The sequence below is a fragment of the Pongo pygmaeus genome, chromosome 15 (genome assembly GCF_028885625.2).
Source record: "Pongo pygmaeus isolate AG05252 chromosome 15, NHGRI_mPonPyg2-v2.0_pri, whole genome shotgun sequence".
NCBI classification, from domain to species: Eukaryota; Metazoa; Chordata; class Mammalia; order Primates; family Hominidae; genus Pongo; species Pongo pygmaeus.
In genome coordinates this window covers 89,476,680-89,483,361 of record NC_072388.2, presented here as the reverse complement: position 1 = coordinate 89,483,361, position 6,682 = coordinate 89,476,680, and positions in this window count along the sequence as shown.

Here is a 6,682-nt window from a genome sequence, read left to right as displayed (position 1 = left end):
TCACACCTGTAATCCCAGCACTTTGGGAGGCCGAGACAGGTGGATCCCTTGAGGTCAGGAGTTGGAGACCAGCCTGGCAACATGGTGAAACCTCATCTCTACTAAAAATACAAAAATTAGCCGGGCGTACTGGTGCATGCCTGCAATCCCAGCTACTCGGGAGGCTGAGGCACGAGAATCGCATGAACCCGGGAGGCAGAGGTTTTGGTGGCTGAGATCGCACCACTGCACTCCAGCCTGGGTGACACAGTGAGACTCTGTCTCAAAAAAAAAAACAAAACTAGAAGAGTATAATTGGATGTTTGTAACACAAAGGATAATACATACTTGAGGGAATGGATAGTCTATTTTCCATGCTGTGATTGTTATGCCCTGCATGCCGGTATCAAAACATCTCATGTATCCATAAATATATATACCTACTACGTACCCACAAAAATTAAAAATTAAAAAATAAATAAAGTATACAAAATGAAAGGCAAATGACTTCTGTGATGGTCGTATCCACAGGGTTCTTGAATTGTATAACCTAATTTTGGCTCACAAGCAGAGGAAAAAAGTGCCATTTATTAGGAACAAACTGGATAGCTTATAGAAGTTAAAGAAAAGCTGAAGAAACAAAGGCAGTTTCAGAAAACTTTGTCAGAAGTGGGGTTTTGGAGGGCACCACTGTGAAGGGGACTCAGCCTAAGTGACAGGCACCCAGAGAGTCTGATTGGTCCAGCCTGAGCATTGTGCCCGCCCACTGATCTCATGGGATGGAAGAGGGGTGGTTTCTTAAAAAGAAATGGTGACCGACATGGTGGCTCATCCCTGTAATGCCAGCACCTTGGGAAGCTGAGGTGGGAGAATCATCTGAGCCCAAGAGTTCGAGACCAGCCCGGGCAACATAGGGAGACCACACCTCTACAAAAATTAGAAAATAATAATAAGCCAATTGTGGTGACTTACACCTGTGAGTCTCTGCTACCCAGGGAGGCTGAGGTGAGAGGATTGTTTGAGCCCAGGAGGTCAAGGCTGCCATGGACTGTGTTTGACCTATTGCACTCTAGCCTAGGTGACAGAGAGAGACCCTGGCTCAAAACAAAACAAACAAACAAAAAACCAAGGCAGGAAGGAAGGAAGGAAGGAGAAAGAAAGAAAGAAAGAGAGAGAGAGAGAGAGAGAGAGAAAGGAAGGAAGGAAGGAAGGAAGGAAGGAAGGAAGGAAGAGAAAGAAAAGAAAGAAAGAGAAAGCAAGCAAGCAAGCAGGCCTGAGTGAGTGAAATTACCACAGAAAGGAGAAAGGAGGAGGGAACCTCTCTCTGGGAAAGCTCATTTCCTTCATTTCCTTTACAGTGCAATTGTTGGGGTCATGGACTTGAGAACCAGGCTGTCTGGGTTTGCAATCCTGGCTTCACTGCTTACTAGTTGTGCTTAACTAATACAGGCAGGGCACTTAGCCTTGCTATGCCTCAGAGTCCTCATTGGTAAAATGCTATTGTGCAATAACCCATCAGCCTCAGTGAGTTATTGTGAAATGTAAATGAACTCACCTGTGTCATGAGCACTGTCATGCACGTGTAATGAGCATTCCATTTGTGTCACTGTGTCAGGGGAACCAGGAGAGTGAGTGGAGCACTTAGGAAACATCCACTCCCGGGAGAGACAACACAGGCTGCCAAGGTGGGGCCTGCTAGCCGAGGCACCTGAGGCTATGGCCAGGCGTGCCCCCCTGGCCTGGAGAGGCACAGAGAGCTGCCAAGCCAGTCCTACTCCTGGGCGCTCTGTTTCTGGATGGAGGAGTTCTGAGAACTCAGGGGATGCAGTTGCTCTTGAGTCACCATCACAGAAGGTTCCCTTGCAGAATGGGACAAGCTCACTTTCCTGTTTCTGAGTCTCCTGTTTCTGGCATTGCAGTTGGGGCCTCCTGGGTGCTGGAACCAGCGCTGCGGAGGGTATGGCTTCCTGCACTGGTACCAGATGAGAAGGCGTGTGGGCAGGCGGAATGAGCACTAGACTTGGTTCCAGAGATTCTGCCTGAACTGTCGCTCTACCCTCCCATGAGCTACGTGGACTTGGGCAGGTTCCTCCCAAGCTGAGAGTGTCATCTGTCCAGGGAACAGGGGGGCCCAAGGGCTCCAAGTGCTACCATAACTTCGATCCTGACACTCAGAGCTTAACCCCAGAGCTGGTGCCACCTTTTCCTCTCTCTCACCCCAGGGGCTTGTTTGTTTCCAGCATGACCAGGCGGCTCTTCCGTGCCACCCTCTATGACTTGTCTTTGCTTTTCTGCTTAAGCAGGCTCCAGGGTTAAATCAGGCCAACGAAAGCATTGGGTTACTCAACTCTGTGTGGGTGGACCCCACCTTATGCAGACCTGGTATTACCCAATGGCGAGAGGATGGCAGAGGCCTGTCTTCGGTCTTCTCACTGGTGTTTCTGATGGTGTGTGCTGGCCAGGCATCGGGCTGGGCAGTGGGTGGGTGTCCTGGAGAGGTAGGGTGAGCTCCCCCAGCATTAGAGGTAGGAGGCAGCGTATGCTTGGTTCAGAGAGGCACAAAGCACAGGGGAGCTTCCTGGGACCCTTTGCTTACCGCCGCACTCCACAGGCCACCAGGCAGGATGTGCCCCCAGCCTGGCTGTTCTCTCATAATCTCATCATCTCAAGGAAGGAAATCGGGTTAGCCTGACAGGCTCGTCTTTTACAAAGCAGCTTGTTTTTTTGTAAGGTTTGTTTCTTTGCCCTGTGTGACTGCAAGAAAGCCAATAGACAAGACCATCAGCCACTCGGATGGTGGAATGGGAAAGGACCGTGGATATCGCCCAGTCCCATCCCCTCATTTTTTAACCTTTTTAAGAAAATTAAGTCAGGTGGCCAGAGTTTCACATCCTGGCTCCGCCACAGGGCAGCTTCAAGCATCATTGTGCCTCTATTTTCCCACCTATCAAAAGGGAACAGCACTGTTCTCTTTCAAGATAAAATAATGATGCCAATAAAATGTGCTGGGTAGTTGTAAGCCTCAAATGACCTAAGACATGAGCATATTTACAGCGGCGCCACACGTGTCTCCAGGGCTCCCCAACATCCAGTCCAGTGCTTGCTGCTCCATCTGAGGCTGGGGAGTCCCTGGAGAAAGCTCTGTGCCCTCCTGGAAAGCACTGTGCCCTATGTCAGGAGCACCCTGGAGGACCTGCCCTATCCCAGGGGCTGGGCCAAGCCATTATTCTGCCCACCCTACCCCCTCCCCAAACAATTTGACCCCCGTGTTGTGATTTCCAGGCTGCCATTCCCACACCCCAGGCTCTACCAGTCCAATTTGCTCAGATATTCATTTCCTCTCCCTTCCCATCTCCCCTCTTCGGACAAGAATCCCTCCCTCCCCACAAATCTCATCCCAGCTGCTAATTTCTTCTGAAAACCTGACTCTGTCTGCATGCTAGGATGTAAATGACTTGCCAGGGGCTCCACTTAAGAGGATATGAGGAAACCACTTTATGCCCCTGTTGGAAGCTGTTTGATTAATAGCGCTTTTCAAGGTGTTGTTCAAGACTGGGGAGGTCTCTGGCATGAAGTTCAGGGTCCAGGCAAAGGCAGAGGTAACATGAAAGAACAATTGTCCAAGCAGAAGCTGGAAGAGCTGGCCCTGTGGGCATCCAGCTGCCATAAAATGCCATGATTTTATGTTAGTTTTGTGTCAGCTTCATGAGCAAGAGTGAGGAGAAAATTCAAAGCTTGGAGAAGAAATTCAGAAATTCAATGTTTCCATCAGCTTCATTTGCTAACTGTTGAACTGAGGGATGAGGATGCCTGACATGTTCTTAGGGGTTGATTCTGACACTTTGTCCTAACTTGCGTATTAAGAAGTGAGACAGGAAAAATTAAAAATGACTGTCCTTCATTTGCGCAGGACAAATAAAAGGACATGTTGTTTTTGGCTGTCCAGCATCCATCCCCTTTCTAATTCACCCCCATTTCCTTTTGAGGAATTACCTCCCTGCCATGTTTTTTGTCTCAGTGGGAAGATGATTCCAGGTACAGCATCTTACCATGAAGCGCAGGGGATAGAGGCTCCTCATCTGGGGCCTGTGATCTCGGCTCAGCCATAGGGACCATCTCTCCTGTTCTCAGTCTATCTAGTCCACCATATTGCTGGAAATGGAAGTCACCACCAACAGCTGGTCACTCTGGGTAGTGGAGTGGGCAGAAGGCGTGGCTCATGTCCAGCTTTGCCATGACTAGTTATGTGACCTTTGATGTGTTGTTCATCTTCTCTGAGACCCCATTTTTTTCATCTGTGTAACAGCCAAATGTCACAACCGTGACTTTGAGTAAAAGAAGCTGAACACAAATAACACATATTATATGAGTCCATTTATATACAGTTCAGGAATAGGCAACACTAAACTTTATTATTTAAGGATGCATACATAGCAAAATCATTTTTAAAAAAGGAAATGGGCTGGGTACAGTGGCTCATGCCTGTAATCCCAGCACTTTGGGAGGCCAAGGCAGGTGGATCACTTGAGGTCAAGAGTTGGAGACCAGCCTGGCCAATATGGTGAAAGCCCATCTGTACTAAAAATACAAAAATTAGCTGGGCGTAGTGTGGCATGCCTGTAATCCCAGCTACTTGGAAGGCTGAGGCAGGAGAATCGCTCGAACCTGGGGGGTGGAGGTTTCAATGAGGCGAGATCACGCCACTGCACTCCAGCCTGGGTGACAAAGTGAGACTCTGTCTCAAAACAAAAAGTAAAATAAAATAAATTAAAAAAAAAAAAAGGAAATGATCTTCATGAAAGTAAAGCAGTGAATACCTAGGAGACAAAGGGAGTGTGAGTGAGGAAGGCCACGTGGGGAGGCTGGTATCATTCTGTCATTCAAGCTTGACCTGGGTTGTTGGTTACACAGGTATTTTCCTTATGATTATTACAATTACAGTTATTCATACACTTTCCATTTGTGTATGTCCTTTTCTGTATGTCTGCCATGATAATGATGATGAAAAAGAAAAAAATGGCTGATGGATTTAAAAAGTCTTGTAAACTGAAGTGCTGTCTACATATTAGGGCTCAGGAAGAACCTCCTCTTCCCACCTGTCCTTTCTCTCTAGGTTCAGAATCCAGAATGTCCACACTAAAAGGAACCATTGTAGTCCAGCCTCCCATATCCCATTTTACAGAAGGGCAAACTGAGGCCTAAGAAGGCAAAGACATCTCCTCTTCCCTCTCTCCCCCTACCCTCCCAAGGGTTCCAGCCCTGAGATGTATGCCCTCCTGGACACCAATGCTCCCTTCTTGCCTTGAGCACCTGGAGTGTGTGTGTGAATCCAGCCACCTTGGAATTAAGAGCCCACAGGGCGTTCCCTCTCCTTGGGAACCAGTTCCAACGCCTTCCATCTCAGGCTGAAAAAAAACATTTGCAATTTCCTCCCACCCACGACTCCCTTCAGATGCGCTCAGCCTCAGGCGTGGTCGACGGCTTTATTATTTTTTAAAGAACGCACACACACCTTCCCAAGCTCCCATCAGCCCTCTGAGCATCCTTTTGCAAACCTCTCCAAAAGCATAAAAACCAGGCTGGGGAAAGGGCTGGGCCTGCTGCAGGTGAATCTAAGATCTGGCTCAGACATTACAAGCGTGCAAGAAGCTCCCTTGTCTCCTTGTTGCCTCAGCAGATGCAGCCTTATTTCCCTTTGAATAAATTGCCTCCAGCTTGGTGCAACCAGGAACTTTACAAGCAGTCCTGCTCCCAAGCCCAGTAATTTGCCAGAAATTAGCAGTGACTAAGATGCACCAGCCTCTCTTTGTTCTGGGCAGCGGGGATCAGCTTGTCCTGAGTTTTCATTTTCAGCACTGGTCAGAGAGCTGTGGACACTCAGCCACCCAGAGGCCCCAGGCCTGGGGTTAGGGGTGGGGGTAGTGCTCTTCCCTGACATTTGCCTTTGTCCCTATGGCCTGGCTCAGGCTGATGAGGGAGGTGCCACTAACTTTGCATGACATTTGTTCTTCTTTGTTTCTTCCCCATTTCCTTCTCACTTGTCTTCCAGAATAAGAAAGAAACAAAGAGGCAGACAGAAGGCCATTTTCACTGCTTCGTTAAAAACTGAAAGTTTTGTGATAGACTGGTGAGATCCTCCAAGTCCCTGGCCTCTAAGAGCCAGAGGGGAAAGGCCACTGAATCTGTTGAGCCGTAACCTGTCCACTCGCGGGCCCAGCCCAGGCACAAGGCCACAGAAACATGGCCACCACCCAAGTGAAATGGGCTCCATTTATGAAGTTCTATGTCTGGACCCAGCTCTGCAATTTAGAGGTTGGGTACTTTTGTGCATTTCACCTCTCCAAGCTTCGGTTTATGCATCTATAGAATGGGTATGATGTGGTAGAATTAGATATGGTCCACTGGATAATATGAAGAGGCAGGACTGGCTACATAATTTGCAGGGCCCAAAGCAAAATGAAAACGTGCAGCCCCTCATTCAAAAATTATTAAAACATTTCAAGATGGTGAAAACAAAGCATTAAACCAAGCGCAGTTCCCTTCTGATATGACTGCCTAGATTGTACACCCATGACACCAACCCTGTGAGGAGGTATTCATTCATTCATTCATTCATTCAGCAAATAGTGGGGACCTACTTTGTGCCAGGTACAAGTCACAAGACCTAACAAATGCCAAGTGCTCACAGGCCAGGTTAACAGTA